The sequence below is a fragment of the Chiloscyllium plagiosum genome, unplaced genomic scaffold (genome assembly GCF_037043375.1).
Source record: "Chiloscyllium plagiosum isolate Xiang-an unplaced genomic scaffold, Cpla_swu_hap1 HiC_scaffold_23, whole genome shotgun sequence".
In the NCBI taxonomy this organism is placed as follows: domain Eukaryota; kingdom Metazoa; phylum Chordata; class Chondrichthyes; order Orectolobiformes; family Hemiscylliidae; genus Chiloscyllium; species Chiloscyllium plagiosum.
The window spans coordinates 26,132,023-26,154,382 of record NW_028270161.1 but is presented as its reverse complement, the minus strand read 5'-3'; the positions used below and the strand labels follow the sequence as shown (position 1 = coordinate 26,154,382).

Sequence of the window (22,360 nt, the reverse complement as noted above, 5' to 3'; positions counted from 1 at the left end):
AGGTAGAATTAGATTGGGTTGGGATATCTGGTCAGCATCGACGGGTTTGACCAAATGGTCTGTTTCCATGCTGTACATCTCTATGGTTCTAATGTGTTGCTTTATCTTCCATGTACCACCCTTAATTGGATGTGGCTCCAGGAACTGTACCTAATGTTGGGGCCCTAATGGTCTCTGCAAACTTCAACTTAGGTAAATCACAAGAAGTGGAATTGGGATGAAAAAGAGAAAGACAGAATGTGCACAAGTCAGGTTAAGATTGCAGGCAGAGGGTTTTTTTTTTAAAAATGACTCAACGTGGAAAGCACTATTTTTAAATTATTTTGACAAAGAAACTCATTTGTGTCACTGTTCTGGATTATTTGGTTCAAGAGCCAGTGAACACATCAATATGTGAACACTGATATTGGATATGGTCTTTATATTTGCAACAAGTGCACTTGTATTGCAGGATGAACTGTATAGGAGTACCTACTATGTAAATAGAATAATTTTCCTCTAGAGATTCAAGATTTCTTCAATAAAATATGTCTATTCATTTATATCATTTATTATTGAATTTCTTGAGGAATACATCACTTAGGGAAAGCACTTCATTTCTCCCTGCTAATCATGAGGTTATTGAAATTTTACCTGTAGTTTTAAGTTTCCAGGGCACTACACAAGCAGGAGCGTTCCCTTGATGTTAGGTAACAACAAACAGCAAGCAGCAACCAAATAGGAATGACTCAATGTGGAAAACACTATTTTAAAATTATTTTGACAAAGAAACACATTTGTGTCAACATTCTGGATTGTTTGGTTCAAGAGCCAGTGAGTAGTACATCAATTTGTGAACACTGAAGTTAATGAGAATGTTGAATGGAGTTTTAATGCAAGTTGATTTTTAGCAATAAAAGTTGAATAATAGACAGAAAGTTGCTAGTGTTTATAATGTGTCATCAGGAATATTCTACTTAGCTTTGCAGAATCACAGAATTTGTACAGTGCAGGAGGCCATTTGGCCTTTCCTGCCTGCATCAGCTCTCTAAACATTTCAACTTAGTGCCAATTTCTTATCATTTCCCCATAACCCATAAGAGATCAAAGAAGTACCTTTAAACAAAACATTTCTGGACCTTTGAATGATTTGGCTGAGATTCTAGGGGGCTTGACAGGGCAGATGTAAAGAGGTTGTTTCCCCTTGAGTGTGTCAAAAACCAAAAAGCATAATCTCAGAATAAGGGGTTCCCATTTAAGAGACAAGAAAGAATTTCTTCTCACAGAAGCTAGAAAATCTATGGAATTCTTTACAACAGAGTGTTGTCATGGCTGAGTCATTAAGAATATCCAAGGCTGTTGACAGACAGATTTTAATCAGTAAGGAAATCAAAGAGTATTATAGGAAAGCAGAGTTGAAAATGATCAGATCAGCCATGATCTAATTGAATGGCAAAACATATATGGTGGACCAAATGGCCGCCTTCTCCTCCTATGTCTTGTGTATTTGCTGCAGAGGAAGATAGTTGGCTGAGAAGATACTCTATTTACTGACTTGTGTTTTCTCTTGACACACTTTTTGGCCATCCAAGCTTTCATTTTTGTTTGCTTCTTGCATGCCTTTCCATATAGCCAGTTTCCAGAAGTCATGATCATTGGCAACTGCCTCCCTGCTCTCACCGTTAATGTCTACCATGTTCATAACTTGCTTTAAGCTGGTCTTGTAGCAGAGTTGGACACCTTCAAGGCAGTGATCTAGTGATCAGTTCAACTGAAGGTCTTTGGGAATGGGGCTGTCTTCTATCCACTGAATGTGCAAATGTTGTTAGCTTAGCAGTGAGGGTATGCTAATGAATTACCACATTCCAAAGCCTCCAAGATTATAATCTTATTCTTGGTGTATTTTGGCAGGAAAATTTGAAACAGCCAAGGTGAAAACAGTTCTGCCTCTTCCCCTGTCTTAATATATATTGCCCAGGTTTTGCTAGTGTCGAAGTGCACCAACGATGCAGATTTAGTAGCCTTGCAGTCTGGTGTTCTCAGCAGCTTTTAAAATGAGTCGATTTCATCAAGTAACAGATCACTGATGATTGTGGAGACTAAATACATGAACTATCAACAAGGCTCTATATCACATCATCAATGCTGACTGGTTAGACCACGACATTTGTCTTTTTGATACAGAGGCATGAGAGAGTCTGTCCATTTCATGAAGGTGTCCCTGATTCTAGACTGCTAGTGTGGCATCATCAGCATTGCACAATTCTCTGATGGTGCACCCAGGTCTTAGATCTCAGACAAGCAAGGCTCAACAGATTTTGGATATTGCTGGTATGTACGTAGGCATCTTCTATGGGTGTACCAAAAGATATAAATTAGCAAAACATGAGAAAAATGTGCCAAATATGGTGTAAGTGCAAGAACACAAATCTATTTAACCTTCCTGAAGATATCAAAGTGCTCAGGTGTTGACCATAGAGTTAGAGTCAGAGTCAGTTGACCTGGTCATGGAGAAAAGTCGCACTGAGCACTTTGGTGGGCATCCAATATTCTCCAGCAGTTTAAACAGAGCATTTCTACTGACACGTTGAATGCTTTGGTGAGATTATTGAAGGCAACATATAGTGTTGTCCTTTGTTGATGGCATTTCTGTCGCTGCTGTATAGAGAAAATCAAGTCAATTGTAGATTTTATAATCTGAAAGTACACCAGGATTCTAGGTAGAAGTATTATCCAGGACCGAGTCTGACAATTGCAACACAGGCAAATATTTTCCGCAAATACATTTCCCACGACACTCTGCAGGGCGATACCTCTACCATTGTTGTAATCTGTCGTCAGCCCCATTCTTGGATTGGGTCATGATCTTTACATCATGCATATCCAATGGCATTGTACTCTCCTCCAGCAAAGACACAGATTTACGCAGATGTTGCAGCAGTGCTCGTTTCTCATGCTTAATGAGTTCAAGCACCATAGCCTGAGCGAAACCTGGCATTTAGCTCAAGCAAATCAGGCAGGTTTTCTATGGTGTCTTGTCCTTCAGTGAGGGTTGCTCTGGAGTACAACCTAAAGTTATATTTCACCCATTTCTCCAAGGATTTATTGTTTTTGGTGGTGACCATCCCTGCACTTATTTCAATGGAGCAGTTTTCTTTGTTGATCGATTGGTGCTTTTTTTTTTAAATTCTGTGATGAAGGACATCTGGACATTCTAGCAAATGGTAACCAGGAACTACTGGTGCACTACTTAGTAGCATGTTGGACTTGATTCTAAGCAGCTTTTAGCACATAGAGACTGTTGTTGTGGTTCTGTTCGCCAAGCTGGGAATTTGTGTTGCAGACGTTTCGTCCCCGGTCTAGGTGACATCCTCTGTGCTTGGGAGCCTCCTGTGAAGCGCTTCTGTGTTGTTTCCTCCGGCACTTATAGTGGTTTGTCTCTGTTGCTTCCGGTTGTCTGTTCCAGCTGTCCGCTGCAGTGGCCGGTATATTGGGTCCAGGTCGATGTGTTTGTTGATAGAGGCATGGCACTCATCCACAGATTCTAGGAATTCCCTGGCTGTTCTCTGTTTGGCTTGTCCTATAATAGTAGTGTTGTCCCAGTCGAACTTATGTTGCTTGTCATCTGTGTGTGCAATTTCATCCGCAGATGCCTAAAGGAAAGACAACGGAATGAGGACATGCCACAACCCAAAGGACTAGCCACGTTACCATACATCAAGAACATTTCTGAACTGACAGCCAGACTACTACAACCACTAGGACTCATAACAGCTCACAAACCAACAGCCACTCTCAGACAACAACTCACCAGGACAAAGGACCTGATACCCAGCATGAGCAAAACCAATGTAGTGTACAAAATCCCATGCAAGGACTGCACAAAATACTACATAGGACAAACAGGAAGACAGCTAACAATCTGTATCCATAAACGCCAACTAGCCATGAAACGACACGACTAGCTATCCTTAGTAGCCACACTCTGAGGACAAGCAACATGAGTTCGACTGGGACAACACTACTATTATAGGACAAGCCAAACAGAGGACAGCCAGGGAATTCCTAGAGGCATGGCACTCATCCACAGATTCTATCAACAAACACATCAACCTGGACCCAATATACCGGCCACTGCAGCGGACAGCTGGAACAGACAACCGGAAACGGCAGAGACAAACCACTATAAATGACAGAGGAAACAACACAGAAGCGCTTCACAGGAGGCTCCCAAGCACAGAAGATGTCACCTAGACCGGGGACGAAACGTCTGCAACACAAATTCCCAACTCGGCGAACAGAACCACAACAACGAGCACCCGAGCTACAAATCTTCTCACAAACTTTGAACATCGAGACTTCTTGGATGACATCCTCCCCTACAGTTAATCTGAACAGAACTTTTTAATTCAATGACAGATGTTAGTCTTAAACCAGTCAAGAATTTTTCACTCTTCCTTCCCATATGTTCAGAATACAGTGCTACAGTATATTCAATTTCACTTCTGCACTTTACAAGGAAATACAAAGAGCACCTGTTCAACTGAGCCAAGAAACTGTCACATTTTATCTGATAGGAAACATGGCATTGTTATGCAAATGGTATTTCTGCTTTGAACAGAAAAAAAGGGGTATATCCTAAGCTAGTTGCATTAGAATCAACTATGATAGATACATGTGACAAGAATACTTCTCAGACAGCCATATCTGATGATGCTCAGATTTAGCAGAAAGTGAGGACTGAAGATGCTGAAGATCAAAGTCGAAAAATATGGCGCTGGAAAAGCACAGATCAAGCAGAATCTGAGGAGCAGGAGAATCAATGTTTCAGACATAAGGGCTTATGCCCAAAACATCAATTCTCCTGTTCCTCGGTTGCTGCCTGACCTGCTGTGCTTTGCCAGTGCCATACTTAGACGGCGATGCTCAGATTCATTTGGTGCCAATGTTCAATCTTGGACTTCTCCAGGACATCTTGTGACATGACTTATTCTGAAAGAAGGAGCTAGTTACATAAAGCTCATGGCAGCATAGTTCAGCAATCTATGCCAATTTCAGTTCTCTGTCCCAGGCCATGATGTGCAAAGCTGAAGGGTCAAGCCTCATTTTCTGCGACCAGACAGGCACTGAAATCTGCCAGTACATAAAGATGTTCTCACTTAGGAATTCAATTGGTAGCTGAATAGCTTCAGCTCCTTACAAAATTGGACTTTTACCACTGTAGTGGATAACAAAGTTCGAATGTAGTTTCTCATGAAGTTAACTGGCCTTCTTCAACCAAGGAATGAATGGTGAGGACATATTTTGAACCATTTGTGGGAACTTCAATTATTTGTGAACTCCTTAAAACAAAAACTACACCTTGCTCAAACCTTGTTTGAACTTTTCCCTCGTCAGATAAAATGTTTAATACTTTCCTTTCAGCGATCTGTATTCAGCAAACTTGATTTCTTATATGGAAGCAATATCAGTATGCAGTCTATGAAATTTATGGCAATTTTGTCTGTCTTGAGCACATTATCAACCAACTGCAAGTCATCTGTCAAGCCCATGCAGCTGGTCCCGACATTTGAGTTTGCCAGTTGAGTTAGTATCTTCTTGCTACTCATTTGTTTATCTAACACAATGGATTCCTTCCACATATTGAATGCACACTTTGAGCACCTATTATAGCAGGTAGACAGTGGAAGGTCAGCACCTTATAGGTCAGGGGCTGATCAGTGGGACATAATGGTCCTTTCAACTAGAATAGCTGTAGTATATGCGCTCTTTGCCAGTTAAGTTGGGTTCACCACTCATGGAGGTTCTCCTTTCCAAACTCTCCAACTAAGTTTAAAGGAATACAAAGCATAATGTATAAACTTTTGACCTCTAGGTGGTGGAGGTCATAGGTTCGGAAGGTATTGCCTGAAGAACCTTGGAGAAATTCTGCAATACATCTTGTAACTCCTGCACACTATTGGTACTGAGAGTTAGTACCGTAAAGACTGCATGTTTGTGGACATTTGATGGGCTACTTTATCTTATATGAAACTTCACTCGTGTTTTTGGAACTGCACTCATCCAGCCAAGTGCAGAGTATTCAATCACACCCAACTTCTGGCTTGCAGATTATGGAGTCAGGAGACGAGTTATTCACTTCAAGATTCCTAGGTGCTGGCCTACTCTTGTAGCCACCAGTTTTTTTGTGGCTATTCCAGTTCAGTTTCTGATCTGTGGTAACCTCAGGACGTTGACAATGGGGGATTCAGTGATGGTAAAACTAATGTCATTAAATGTCAAGGGATGATAAGCAGATTCTCTCTGTTGGATACAGTCACTGCCTGACATTTGTGTGGCGAGAATATTACTTGCCATTTTTTAACCCAAATCTGGATGTTTTCCAGATTCAGCTGCAGTTGGACATGGAATCCAAAATTGCAAGTGGTGATCATCATTGTACAGTCATCAGCAAACATCCCCATTTCAGACTTTATGATGGAGGGAAAGATCACTGAAGTAGCTGAAGATGGTCGTGCAAAAAATAAGACCTTGAGGAAGTGTCACAGATAAGAGGCCATCATTTTCCAGCAGGGAATTTGAGTATTTCTTGAAGTCAAATGGTATTTGTCATATAAGGACTGTACCATACCATCCATCATCCAAAGGTCTGGCAGAAAGACCAGTCCAAACATTGAAGGCAGCCTTAAAGAAACAGCCTACAGCTTCTCTTGATACTAAAGTATCTCAGTTCCTGTTGGATTATAGGACCACCCCTCACACCTACAGAGGCAGCTCCAGCAGAGTTGCTAATGGGGAGACAACTCTGCACCGATCTTCCAGGATGTGAATGCGTGTAGATATACACACACATTGTATATATAAATATATAAAGTATTTGTGTGTATATATGAATGTATATGTGTGCGTGTGTGTGCGCGCAAAAGGGTGAAATGGCATCAGAAATGCCAATGCCACCACAAGATTCCACCAAGCGAGAGACAGTTTACTTCAGGGGACAAAGTTTGGTGTAGGAACCACGGGAATGGCCCTGTAAGGTTAAGGAGCATGGTCAACACAGGGTCAGGTCCAGTGACATTTAAAAGTTCTGGTATGTACAACAGTCCTGAAGAAACACGTGGACCATTTGAAAGCTGCAAACTTGTAAACGATGCTGGAGCAAAACATGCTCAGCTCCTCCAGTGCCTTTCCGACTGTTGCGGGGCCTGTGGGCTCTCCCAAACTGAGATCCAACATGGTCATGCTTGATGATGTAGGCCAGTTCTCTCTTTCATAGCTCCTCCTGGGACCTTCTAGCATCAGATCAGGTTCCTCCAACTCTGCTTCTGATGAGAGCGGCGTGTAACACACAGTAGCTCAGCTCTTGCACCCAGACCATCTCTGAATTTTTTCGTTCATCTCTTCAGATGACAAAGGCATTGAGGTGGCGAGATCCAACATGGTCATGCTCGATCTTGCCACCTCAATGCCTTTGCCACCTGAAGAGATGAACAAAAAATTTCAGAGATGGTCTGGGTGCAAGAGCTGAGCTACTGTGTGTTACATGCCGCTCTCATCAGAAGCAGAGTTGGAGGATCCTGGTCTGATGCTAGAAAGTCCCAGGAGGAGCTATGAAAGAGAGAACTGGCCTACATCCTTAAATTTAGAGGGAGGGATTTAGTGATTATAACCAGGTCAGCCAGGTGGATCTCATAGGAGTTTCTTGAATGGGACTGTTAACCTGGCTCAATGAAGAGGAATGTCCAATAGCGTATGCATCCAAGACTTTGGCTAATGCAGAGCATAAATACGCCCAGATAGACAAAGAAGGTTGGTGATCATAGTTGGAGACACCAAATTTCCACCCATACCTTTTACAGATGTAAATTTGTAATAATAATGGACCACAAACCCCTGTTAGGTCTACTTAAAGAACACAAGGCAGTATCACCCATAGCTTCAGGTGAAATTCAGTGGTGGGTTCTCATATTAAGTGAGTATAATTATAAGTTGGAACACCGTTTGGGAGGCCAAGTAGCAAATGCAGATGCGTTGAGCCCCCTCCCACTGACAGATACATCAACTGTGGTATTGCTACTTAAAGGGTCTATAATGGTTTTGAATTTTCTGAATGCACTTCCAGTCACAGCTGACAATATCAGACTTTGCACGCAGAAAGTTCCAGTCCTGACAAAACTGAAACAGCTCATGGTGATGGAGGAAACTAGGCCAACAAAACCAGAAGTGAAACTTCTTTGGATCCAGACAGACCAGATCATAGTAGAAATCAGCGTATTATTACGGGGAGTAAGAATGATTGTCCCAAACAAAGATCACTGCCAGATACTGGCTAATTCCACCAGGTCATCAAGTGGTTTCCAAAATGAAGATGCTGGTGAGAACTTATGTCTGGTGGGCAGGATTGGATACAGAAATAGCCGCATTGGTGGGGCAGTGGCCAGAGTGCCAGCAAGGACAAAAATTACCGCTAGTAGCTCTTCCACATTTGAGAGAATGGCCAGGTAAACTCTGGACTCTGTTACATGTTGACTGTGCAGTTGACTTTCATGGGCTGAATGTTCTTAGTCATTGCAGACACCTACTCAAGGTGACTGGATGTGCATCCCATCAAGTCACCTTGTATTTACACGTGGAAAGTCCATGACACTGATCCAGCTTCCTCAGAGCCAGCTCTCAGGTGAAAAGAAACTCCAACACTCCTGCTTATAATGGTCAGCCAGGGCCTGATGGACCAGGTTAACAGCCCCAGTCACAGAACGCATATTCTATGAGGTCCACCTAGTTAACGCTGTTACAATCACTTCAATAACCATCTTCCTTTGTGCCAGGCATGCTTTCAATCAGTGGAGAGTATCCCCAATTTCTAGTGACTCCAGTCTTACTAGGGTTCCTTGATACCACATTTGGTCAAATGTGGCCTTGATAGCAGGAGCAGTCATTCTCATGGAATTCAGCAGGAGAAAGTGAAGATTGTAGATGCTGGCGATCAGAGTCGAGAATGAGATGCTGGAAAAGCACAGCAGGTCAGGCAGCAGGAGAATCGATGTTTCAGGCATAAAACTTTGATCAGAAAATTTTCCTGATGAAGGGTTTATGCTCAAAACTCCAATCCTTCTACTCCTCAGATGCTGCCTGACCCACTGTGCTTTTCTAGCACCACACTCTTGACTCATGGAATTCAGCCCTTTTGTTCATGTTTCCATTAATATTGTTTTGGGGGTTAAGGGTTAAGTGATCCAGCCAGAACTAAGCTGGACATCACTGAGGTTATTGCTAAGTACTGGTAGCACTAGTGATAAAACCTTCTATCATGTTATTGATGATCAAGCGCAAACTGATGACACAGTAACTTACCAGGTTGAACTTGTCCTGGAGTGAACAGGACAAATCTGGCCATTTTTTCACATTGTTTAATAGATAAGACTTCAGTGACTCTTTATCAGAACTGCTGAGACATGCTTCCATGAGAATAAGAAGGGCTTATGCCCGAAACGTCGATTCTCCTGTTCCCTGGATGCTGCCTGACCTGCTGCGCTTTTCCAGCAACACATTTTCAGTAGCTCCCATGAGAATAACCAAGCCTAATCTGCAGGACAGTTCTCCCAATTTTGACACTAGCTCCCAAAGGACAGCAGGAAAGATTGTGCAGAGTCAACAGGAATGTGATTCTGAGTTAACGTCAGGTGGTTTGTCCGGTTTCCTTCCTATTTCTCTTTCTAGTGGTTCATCCAACTGAATAGATTGCTGTGCCATTTCAGAGGGCAGCAATAGAGAGTCAACTGTGTTGCTGTGGGGCTAAGCTTTGTCCTGAAGTGTGCACAAGGCAGTGAAGCCATTCACCCATGACTGGGATTTTATTGCAGGAGTGTGTCCTGATAACAGTCAGCCAAACCGCCTCAGATTCCTCTAACGTTTAAGCTCAGGTCTATGAGGAGGCAAGACAGAGGGCTTGCCAATGAGAGACTGCGTACTGACAGAGATCCATACATATTTGGCTCTCTTTTTTGCTTTGATTTTAGCCAGCAACAAAAGGCTGAAAAAAAGTAGCAAACTAGCACAGAAAAGCAGAAAGCATACTAACGCTCTTCATCTACACATTACATTAACCATATATACCTTCCACACATCCACTTACAGTGGAAGCGTAAACTGTGCTGGCATCCAGACAGTGTTTCAGAATGGCTCAGGTAAACAACTTCCCAAGATGGGCACAGGAGCTCCTGGTGGATCAAGTCCAGAGAAGGAGCCTAGTTCACTTCCTGCCTGATCAGGTCTCCTCTCCTGGGTCTATTCTCCCATTCCTTTCAATTTGTAGGTCGCTGGGGATCACAAATCAAGATCCCCAAGATGAGGGTATTCCATTTCACAATTTTTTTTAAATAAAGACAGTCAATAAGGTGGACGAGCATAGGTAAATTCCTAAGAATTCCAATTAAAAATTGTTGTGAAGTGTTGTTGAAATTTTGAAAAACTGTCCCATAAAGGCATCCAACATTTATCAAAAGTATTCTATAAAATGCAGTCCAATAGCAAGTGAACAGTGAAAGCTAAGCATAGCTTCAAGCAGTGATGAAATTCCTCAGCATTAATCTATTTATTCCTGTTCCAGCAGATGCTGATAGGAGAGGACATTTATTGACTTGCCAGTGAACAAAGTGGTGATCAACAATGCATTTCCCTCAATACAGTATAAAACATTGACAGCCAAAATTATGTGCTCATGTTTTGGAGGCCGCATAAAGAAGGCAATATTTATACTGAAACATGCTACAAACTCAGCCAACTACACTCAAAATGGTATGTAGTTTTTTGCAGTTTTAAGATGGCAATTTTATTGTCAATGGTACAATTAAAAATCCTTTGCCCCCCCTATCCCAAAACATACCAACTCATTGACCAAGATGCTGCCGTTTAATGTTTTGGCGGGGGGATTACAGATAGTTAATGGTTGTGTTTGTTGGCAGTATCAATAAATGTACCACCAACTGTGTGTGTGACAGGACGCTCGTGTGGGGTTCAATCCTCAACTACAGAATAGGGGAAGGAAGACTGCGCATCTCACAATGTGAAGTTCGAAGGAGGCTTCAATGGCAAGGTGTTCTTGTTGTTGTGGTTTTACGTATTAATAAAAGCTGGCCTCAACCTGTCAAAATTGAGACAAATTCTGGCATCCAAAGATTCTGTCACACTCCGAATTCTGTCAGAATCTGCTTGTCAAATCTCATTGCAGAAATTCAAGTTGATGTCATCCTCAAATCAAGGAACAACCACTGTCACCAACAAGACACAATTACAGCTTAAGAGCCCATCTTTGCCATTTCTAAACCACTATGTTATGGAGTAAATAGTCCCAATGAACTGAAATTAAAATCAAAGCTTTTAAAGGATTAAAAATAATATTAACAGGAATTTTTGCACCAGAAGATAAGATGAACACTTGCTTTACAAATGGTCAATAAAATTAAAAATCTCTCATTAAATTGAAAGACAGTAAAATATTGTATCAAATGAGTGAGCTATGGTATATTTCCAACACCTCAAAAAGGGAAGAGGAAAGGGATTTAAAACTGATAAAATAACTTGGGGATTTCCAAACTCTGATAGACCTTTCTTTTTTAATATTTCAACATTGCCAAGCATGACTCTGCTTGAATTAATCATTCTACTTTCAGGTAAAACACTTAAATGTTACAGGATAATTACAGCACATACTAATTATACAACTGGCATCTCCCATACAAATCTCACAGATAAGTTCAGTTTCTTCTACAAGCATAGCAAGTTCAGGAAGTTCAGGTTTGGTTGTTTATAATCACAAGTTATATTTTTTTCTGTTTTCTTAGTGAATCAATTGGAGATATTAAGCCACATATGAAATGATACTAGTAGCTTTCTAACATAACTACGACAGCGAGTGCTGAAATCCAAGATTGCAAATGATGCCTTTATGATTTTGTTTTTGTTTAATCCTATGAATCCAAGAATAATAACAGCAATGTCCAACAGAAAGCAGTAGCCAGCAACAGGAGATAAAAACGTGCAGCTGTAATGGAGCAAAATATCCTGAAGATAAGAAATGGGATGACAAGCTCAAGAAGCAGATATTAGAAGGTACTGTAAAACATTTGTCAAAGATTTGGGTCTTAAAAAGACACAATAGGGATTATAGGGCCAGAGGAGTTAAGAGAGCCTATAAGGGTCAAGGAGTAATCATGGTACATTAAAAGGTGGGAGGGAAACACATAAATCTCTGCGTTGTACAGATGAAGATTTTAGTGAGGATGGAGGAATTCAGCTGTAGGAGGCTACAGAGATTACAAGGGTTCTACAAAAGGACAAACATGAAAGGAAATCAAGGACATTAAACAAGCATCAAAATGTTAAATTCTAAGCTTTGGAAGAAGTAAGGATCAAAGCAGGCCACAAAGACATGCTAAGCAAGCAACAGAATACAGACAGCTGAATTATTTTCAGTTTAGGGAGGGTGCACGTTTGGAAACCGATTTAAGTTTGGAGGTACAAAGGCATGATGAGCATTCCAACATTAGATGGGCTGTGAAGGGCAGCAGTGGTATATAGTAGTTAATCTTGCTAGTACACTGAAAAGCAGGAGAATTATATTTCTAAAGCATCCCATGGCAACACTCAAACATTTTCATGTATAAGTTGTATTTATATAGCACATCCAACATAGCAAACATTCCATGATGCTTCAAAGGAGCATTATCAAACAAAAACTGAATCACTTTGAGATCCTAACAGGTGATGAAAAGAGGGGTCACTAAGGGTTTTAGGGCTCACTCTATGGGGAGGAGAAGTTTAAAGAGGGCATTATAGACAGTTAATGGTTGCATTTGCCAATATTGTCGACAAATGTACCCCCAATTGTGTGCTGCAAATCCTATAAATTAGGATACTACAAATATCAATTTGATTAATGATCACTAATTTGTTTTTGTTGGTTTAGGAAGAATACTGGTGAGATAAAGAGGTGAATTCCCCATTGCATAATGTCAAGAGCGCTCTGGTATGATTTTAAATAAAGTAATAAGTATCCACCTGAATAACTGAAACACATGAGTTAAGAACTCATCAGACTAAAGTGAAATGTTTAGCAGGTTAGGCACATACCTTTTAGAATTTAGAAGATTGAAAGATCTTTTTGAAACATAAAAGATTCTGAGGTGGCTTGGCAGGGTAAATACTGAAAGGGTATTCCTCTCTTGGGGGATTCTCGATCTAACTGGCAGAGTTTCAAAATGACAAGTCTCTCATTTAAGACAGAGGAAGGAGTTTCTTCTCTGAGCTGTTTATCTAAGAGAATTTCAAAGAGAACAGTGAAGACTGGGTCATACAATGTATTCTAGACTATTAGATAGAACTTTGTGATTGACATTCAAGCATTTTTGTGGACAGGCAGGACAATAGAATCAGGAGCATAATCAGCCATGAATAAATGGACAATCTTGAGGAGCCAAATGGCCTATTTTTATTCCTCTTGCCTATTTTAGAGGTACAACTCTTAATGCATTTTCCTCAACACTGCATGAATATTAGCAGTCAGAACTATATGATTATGTTTTGGAGGTGGCAAAAAAATAAGGCAATATTTACACTGATAAATATACTACAAACTCAACCAGCTACATTCAGCTACTGTTTGATGCCATTGTTAAACCCCACAAGATGATTTGGATAATTCAGAAGCAAAAATGTCAAATAGGTTAAGTTATTTGGATTATAATGTTTATTATGCTTCATTTCTGAATTACAGGTACTATAATGAAATGTATTATTCCCTCTATATTCATTTTAATATTGACTGCATGGAAATGAGCCCCTTTATTACTCCAACCCATCTACTCATGTATCAAAAAGATGCCTGGCTACTTATTTTGAAAATCCTCTCAACATAAAAACGAAATCTCAAAAGCAATATTCAAAAAGAAACAAAACAAAACACCAAAAGGATTAAGTTGAAACATTATGAAATTAAGAACTGAGGTACTATGGACGTAAGTGCACAAATTTACCAAGATTAACATGCAAAAATCAACAATCAACAGCTTTTGTTTTCAGCACATGACACTTAAATTAACTCTCTAAAATCAGATTTTTCCATTTTTGGCTACAAGTCCTTCTCAAGCCACACACCATCCTGATTTGGAACTATATTGCTCTTCCTTTGCTGTTACGGTGTCAAATTCCTCGAGCTCCCATAATAAGAGCACAGTTCATGCTGTCCATAGACTGCAACAGTTCAAGAAAACAGCCCAGCATCATCCTATTGAGGACAATAAATGTTGACCTAGACAGCAATGCCTACATCTTGTATACAAACTTAAAGGGCAAGGTCTCAATTAATATTAAAACATCGCAATATACTACTTAATACGTTCACAATGAGTGGAATACCTTAAGTATTGTTGACCATAGACATTTTTCCAAACATATAGAATATTCACGATTAACTGCAATGTTGAGACATCACTGAAATAACTCTATAACTAGTCAACAGCCATTTCTGCATTTAAAAGGAATCCTCCACAACAAGAGAAAATGAACTGTTACCAACAGTACCACAGATGGCTGCCAACACAAGACTAAAAAAAGACTACATGCAAAACTTTAAACTTGTATCCATGAAAGCAGTAAACATAATTAAGGTACTGCTATGATTGGAATCAGGAGCAAGTGGATCTCTGACTATGAGATCCTTGATTGGCCCAGGTTAACAACCGCAATCAATGAACTCTGGATGTCAGATACAAACAGGAGATTCAGAAGGTCTCCTCAGTCTAGGGACTGGCTTTGGGCACCCTGATTACAGCCCATCTACTGTGCACATGTAAATAAAGGATGACTTGGTAACAGGATACCAACCTGTGTGTAGTTATTTCAGGTATTATATTTAAGCTATTTATTATTGATAAAAGGTTTTTCTTTAAGTTACTAACTACAGTGTGGTCACTCGCTGCAAGTAAAAAGCAGAAACAAACTTTTATCGAAAAAACATTAGCAGTAAACATTTGGCAACTGAAGCTACCTCCTAGAAATCACAACAATAAGCTTGTTTCACACGAAGACCCTGATAATTAAGAGACAATAATAAAAAAAATTCTGATCACTATATAGGGCTATTTTTTATTGTGACCTGTTCTTTTTATTCCAATCAAGTTTAATGACCATGAGTTTCATCATGTGCAACAATGAGGAAATTTCACACTTTCAGGAGGCAGCTGATAATAACATGTTAATTTATGGAGATTAGACTATGTGATACAAGTTTAAAGTGGTACAGGATGCAGTCATGTCCCTATCTCTAGGCCATACTGTCTCAATTCAAGATGCAACTGGCCTGGAGGTATGCTTGAACAGGTTGATTAAAAATAGTTAGAACAGTACCTAAATTTAGCAAGTTTTGAGAAGATTTGTAGCTCAGGTTGAGGTTCTGGATAAAAGTTTCCTCGCTGAGCTGGAGGGTTCGTTTTCAGACATTTCATCACCATACTAGTATCAGTGAGCCTCTGGTGAAGCACTGGTGTTATGACCCACTTTCATTTTTGTGTTTAGGTTTCCTTGGGTTCGTGGTGTCATTTCCTGTGATGCCATTTCCTGTTCTTTTTCTCAGAGGATGGCAAATGATAGACGTCGGGTTGGAATGCCATGCTTCTAAGAATTCTCGTGTGTGTCACTGTTTGGCTTGTCCGAGGATGGATGTGGTGTTCCAGTCGAAGTGGTGTCCTTCCTCATTTGTATGTAAGGATACCAGTGAGAGTGGGTCATGTCTTTTTGTGGCTAGTTGATATGGGCTAATACCTACATTTATCATGGGTCCTGATATTTCTTCGTCAGAATATTACAACCAGTCACGGGGGAAATTGGCTTCCATTTTTTAACATCCTCTCAGGTGGTCACCACAAATACTTTAGCACATAGCTAACACAATTCAATTAAAATACAATCAACTATGTCAAAATAAAGGAATCATATGGCTTTCTAAGTGGAAGAAAAATAAAATGTACGTTTTATAAAACACAACTAACACATACATAAACACAGTCAAAAAGTTTACTAAGGGAGGAAGGGCAGCATAATGCAAACTGGAAGGTAAAGCAAATGCAGTTTAAAGTACTTAAGAGTCTTTGAGGAGTTGAATTTTAAACCTGAGTTAGTTGTTCAATTATTGACTCATTCTGCACCCACGGCTAAATTTTGTTGATCGAGTTCTCAATTAATGGTTGTCTCAAATTGCTTTTTCACCAAGCACTGACTTCAAGGTTGAGAGAGACAGGCAAAGAGAGTCTTCCAGCATCTTGTTATATCAGTTCTGATTTATTTTTCTCCCTAAGTATTGCTGCTCAAATTCTGTTGCCTGAAATAGTTAGTTTGTGGATTCGGCTTTATGGAATAATTGCTCTTATGAGCTGAAGAATCTGCAGACAACTTTCATCCCTTTCATACAAAAGGTGCCTTCTGTAACAAAGTCAATTTTGACTAATACTTATTTTGTTTACTTATGGTTCCATAAGGGATTGAAAGGTTGGAGCTACAGGGAGAGGCTGAATAGAGTCATAGAGATGTACAGCATGGAAACAGACCCTTCGGTCCAACCCGTCCATGCCGACCAGATATCCCAACCCAATCTAGTCCTACCTGCCAGCACCTGGTCCATATCCCTCCAAACCCTTCCTATTCATATACCTATCCAAATGCCTCTTAAATGTTGCAATTGTACCAGCCTCCACCACATCCTCTAGCAGCTCATTCCATACACATACCACCCTCTGCGTGAAAAAGTTGCCCCTTAGGTCTCTTTTATATCTTTCCCCTCTCACCTTAAACCTATGCCCTCTAGTTCTGGACTCCCTGACCCCAGGGAAAAGACTTTGCCTACTTATCCTATCCATGCCCCTCATTATTTCGTAAACCTCTAAGGTCACCCTCAGCCTCCGACACTCCAGGGAAAACAGCCCCAGCCTGTTCAGCCTCTCCCTGTAGCTCAGATCCTCCAACCCTGGCAACATCCTTGTAAATCTTTTCTGAACCCTTTCAAGTTTCACAACATCTTTCCGATAGGAAGGAGACCAGAATTGCACGCAATATTCCAAACGTGGCCGAACCAATGTCGTGTACATCTGCAACATGACATCCCAACTCCTGTACTGAATACTCTGACCAATAAAGGAAAGCATACCAAACGCCTTCTTCACTATCCTATCTACCTGCGACTCCACTTTCAAGGAGCTATGAACCTGCACTCAAAGGTTTCTTTGTTCAACAACACTCCATAGGACCTTACCATTAAGTGTAGAAGTCCTGCTAAGATTTGCTTTCCCAAAATGCAGCACCTCACATTTATCTGAATTAAACTCCATCTGCCACTTCTCAGCCCATTGGCCCATCTGGTCCAGATCCTGTTGTAATCGGAGGTAACCCTCTTCGCTGTCCACTACACCTCCAATTTTGGTGTTATCTGCAAACTTACTAACTGTACCTCTTATGCTTGCATCCAAATCATTTATGTAAATGACAAAACGTAGAGGACCCAGCACCGATCCTTGTGGCACTCCACTGGTCACAGGCGTCCAGCCTGAAAAACAACCCTTCACCACCACCCTCTGTCTTCTACCTTTGAGCCAGTTCTGTATCCAAATGGCTAGTTCTCCCTGTATTCCATGAGATCTAACCTTGCTAATCAGTCTGCCATGGGGAACCTTGTCGAACGCTTTACTGAAGTCCATCTACTGCTCTGCCCTCATCAATCTTTTTTGTTACTTCATCAAAAAAACTCAATCAAGTTTGTGAGACATGATTTCCCACGCACAAAGCCATGTTGACTATCCCGAATCAGTCCTTGCCTTTCCAAATACATGTACATCCTGTCTCTCAGGATTCCCTCCAACAACTTGCCCACCACCGAGATCAGGCTCACTGGTCTATAGTTCCCTGGCTTGTCCTTACCACCCTTCTTAAACAGTGGCACCACATTCCCCAACCTCCAGTCATCCAGCACCTCACCTGTGACTATCGATGATACAAATATCTCAGCAAGAGGCCCAGCAATCACTTCTCTAGCTTCCCACAGAGTTCTAAGGTACACCTGATCAGGTCCTGGGGATTTATCCACCTTTAACCGTTTCAAGACATCCAACACTTCCTCCTCTGTAATCTGGACATTTTGCAAGATGTCACCATCTATTTCCCTGCAGTCTATCTTCCGTATCCTTTTCCACAGTAAATACTGATGCAAAATATTCATTTAGTATCTCCCCCATTTTCTGTGGCTCCACACAAAGGCTGCCTTGCTGATCATTGAGGGGCCTTATTCTCTCCCTAGTTACCCTTTTGTCCTTAATATATTTGTAAAATCCCTTTGGATTCTCCTTAATTCTATTTGCCAAAGCTATCTCATATCCTCGTTTTGTCCTCTTAAGTATACTCCTACTTCCTTTATACTCTTCTAAGGATTCACTCGATCTATCCTGTCTGTATCTGACATATGCTTCCTTCTTTTTCTTAACCAAACCCGCAATTTCTTTAGTCATCCAGCATTCCCTATAGTTACCAGCCTTCCCTTTCACCCTAACAGGAATATACTTTCTGGATTCTTGTTATCTCATTTCTGAAGGTTTCCCATTTTCCAGCCGTCCCTTTACCTGCGAACATCTGCCTCCAATCAGCTTTTGAAAGTTCTTGCCTAATACCGTCAAAAATGGCCTTTCTCCAATTTAGAACTTCAACTTTTAGATCTGGTCTATCCTTTTCCATCACTATTTTAAAACGAATAGAATTATGGTCACTGGCCCCAAAGTGCTCCTCCACTGACACCTCAGTCACCTGCCCTGCCTCATTTCCCAAGAGTAGGTCAAGTTTTGCACCTTCTCTAGTAGGTACATCCACATACTGACTCAGAAAATTGTCTGGTACACACTTAAGAAATTCCTCTCCATCTAAACCTTTAACACTATGGCATAGGGCAGGGCTTTTTGTCCCTGTCACTTCAGAAGCTGAGGAGTGACCCTGTAGAGGTTTATAAAATCATGAGCGGCATGGATAATGTGAATTGCCAAGATTTTTCTCCCAGGTTAGGGGAGTCCAAAATTAAGAGGGCATAGTTTTAAGGTGACCGAGGAAAGATCGAAAAGGGACCCGAGGGCCTTTTTTTTTGTACACAGAGGGTAGTGCGTGTATGGAACAAGCTGCCAGAGGAAGTGGTGGAGGCTAGTACTACTGTAACATTTTTTTTAAAAAAGCATCTGGATGAGTACATGAATGGGAAGGGCTTAAAGGGATACAGATCAAATGCTGGCAACTGGTACGAGATTGGTTTACAATATCTGGTTGGTGTAGATGAGTTGGATCAAAGGATCTGTTTCCATGCTGTGTAACTCTATGACTCTGCAAGCTTGGTTCAACCCAGTCAGACAATTAGAGTTGCCATTTGAGATCAGTATTTGTCAAAGTCACTTTAGTCATTTGGGTTCCAGCATTAAATCCAGGTGATGAAATTTAAATATTGATTGTTCATTTTTACTCCAATTAAAATCAAGGGGCCAACTTAAAATATTTACTTCCATTTACCCATCCATCAACTTTGTGGGTGGATAATGCAAAGTTTTAAAAAGGTAGGTAGAGTATTCTTAAAGCAGTCCATTCACAAAAAACTTCTATCATTTAGAATGATGAGCTAGTCAAATTTTTCATATGCAGATATTTGGTTCCTTTATTTAAATTTGTTCTTATTAGATGTAGATTCAGTAAGTGTGAATATTGTGCTTCAAAGTTCATATCCATAGGAAAATTAAACTGCCTTCCCATGCTCTTAACTTCAAATTTCAGGCTTTTTGACAGAGATTCTCAAGGTGGGGCCAAAGCATCTGAAAACTCTGCCAGCAAGTGGGAATACCAGGAGATAATAATATACAGAATACAAATGGTGGAAAATATTTAGCAATTTTGCAACATAGAAAAATAATATTAAGTTGCTTCAGTTTTAAAATGAAACATACACAATTAAGACAATTACTGATAATTACAATTACTACCTCCAGATATTGTCAGCTATGACTGGAAGGGCATCCAGAAAATCTAAAATCATTTTATAGATCCTCCCTTTGGCAGTACCACCGGGTGTGTATTTGCTAATGGGAGCCAGCTCAATGCATTGGCATTTGCTACACAGCTTCCCAGATGGTGTTCCAACTTGTAATTGTATGCACTTGGTGTTAGAATTCACTGCTGGATTCAGCTTAAAGCTATGGGCAGTACTGCCTTGTCCTCTTTAAAGACGACCTAGTAGGGGCTTGTGGTCAATTATGATAAAATTAAGTCAGTGAAGATATTGGTGGAACTTCCTGACTCCAAATACATCCGCCAAACCTTTTTTCTCTATCGGAGCATATTTATGCTCTGCAGTAGTCAATGTCCTGGATGCATACACCACTGGGCGTTCCTCTCCATTGGGCCACCTATAAGCTAATACTACCCTGATGTCATATGGCAAACCATTGCATTTCAATACCAGATCTCACTCGGGATCATAGTGTACTAATACCTTACAGGACAATAGCGGTTTCTTTACTTCACTGAAAACTTTGGCTTTACTTTGCGACTATTTCCAAGGCTGACCCTTTTTTAGGAGTTGGTGCAAAGGTACCAGGATAGGGGTCAGGTTATGTATGAATTTTGCATAATAATTTACTGGCCCAAGGAAAGACCTAAGCTCCTGGACAGACCTGGGAGCCAGGGCACCTTTGATCACCCTCATTTTGTCTTCCATCAGGTATAACTCAACCTTGTCAACTCTGTATTCCACATAAATCATTTGCGAGGGGAACTGGAACACACATTTTTCTATTTTTTAGGCATATGCCCACCTCGGAAAAATGTCCAAGGACTATGTCGAAGTTCTCGAAGTGTTCCTTATTATCTTCCCCGTTATTAGCACGTCATCTAAATAAATGGCAACCCAAGGTAAACTTTGCAAATTTTTCCCCATCATCTGCTGAAATATTGAATATGCTGATGATTCTCCAAACAGTAATCTTGTATTCTGGTACAAACCCCGTGGGTATTTAATTGCAGCATACTTCTGGGAATCTTTGACTAAATGCAATTCCAAGTAACCGTGGCTCATGCCGGCTTCGTGAAGAACAGTCCCCCCTCCCAGCTTTGCATATACATCTTCCATCCGAGGAACTGGGTACTTATCCAGCTGTGAAACATAGTTTACCTCTTGTTTTCAATCCCACAAAGGTGAATCAATCTGTTGAGCTTCAGAATGGTATGATCGGTGTTGCAATCCCACAAAGGTGAATCAATCTGTTGAGCTTCAGAATGGTATGATCGGTGTTGCCTATTCCGCAAATTGGACTGGCTTGATTCCTTAGCTTTCCAGCCTGATTTCCACCTCTACTTGTAGGGCAAATGTCACTGGGTGGATCTTGGAGAATCGTGGAATTTCTTCCTGATCAACATGCAAGAGGACCTTGGCTCCTCTGATAGTCCCTAGACCTTCCTGGAAGACCTCCGATTTGATTTAATTTATTGCAGTCTCATATACCTAAGTACAGTGAAAAGCTTTGTTTTGCAAGCAGTACAGCCAAATCATAGTAAACAAGGTCATACAGATCACAGGGTGCTTAGACAGAACAAGGAACACAAGGTTATGTCTGCACAGGAGGTACACAAAACATGATCACCATTAGCAAGATCAACATTCTTTGAAGTTAGAGAGGTCAATTCAGCAGTCTAATAGTGGCAAGGAAGAAGCTGTTCTTGAACCTGTTGGTGCATGTTCAAACTTCTGTATCTTCTGCCTGATGGAAGAGTTGAAGGAGAGCATTACCCGGGTGGGAGGGATCTTTGATGATGTTAGCAGCCTATTTGTGGCAACGAGAAGCGTAAATGGTGTCCAAGGATGCAAGGTTGACTTCAATAATGATCTTTTTGTAATTTCTTATGGTCCTGGGCAGAGCAGTTGACATAGCAGGCCGTTATGCACCCGGACAGAATGCTTTCAGTAGTGCATCTAAAACCTAGTGAGAGTCCTTATGAACATGCTGAATTTCCTAAGCTGCCTGAGGAAGAGGAGAATTGTTGTGCTTTCTTCTCTGTTGCATCTACTTGGGAGGTCCAGGGCATTTGTCAGTTACCATCACTCCTAGGAACTTGATGCTCTTGACCCTCTCCACCTATCTTCATTGATGCAGGTAGGGGTGTGTTCTCCTCCTTTCTTCCTGAAGGGAATGATCAGTTCTTTTGTTTTGCCAACACAGAGACAGGTTGTTAATCATTGCACCACAACACCAAGCCCTCTACCTCCTTCCTGTATTCTGACTCATCTTTGTTTGATATCCATCCCATCACAGTCATGTCA

At 40.8% G+C, this 22,360-nt stretch overlaps 1 protein-coding gene across 3 annotated transcripts in view; it reads right to left on the bottom strand.

The window, feature by feature from the left end:
- srpk2 (SRSF protein kinase 2) overlaps positions 1-22,360 on the bottom strand; it is a 217,367-nt gene that overhangs the window by 147,942 nt on the left and 47,065 nt on the right. Inside the window, exon 2 of one of the 3 annotated variants that reach the window (XM_087999498.1) lies at positions 1,535-3,632. The exons of the other annotated variants lie outside the window; for them this stretch is intronic. The gene's annotated coding sequence lies outside the window, so the exon portion shown is untranslated. The remainder of the gene's footprint in view (positions 1-1,534; positions 3,633-22,360) is intronic. 3 annotated transcript variants of the gene reach the window in all.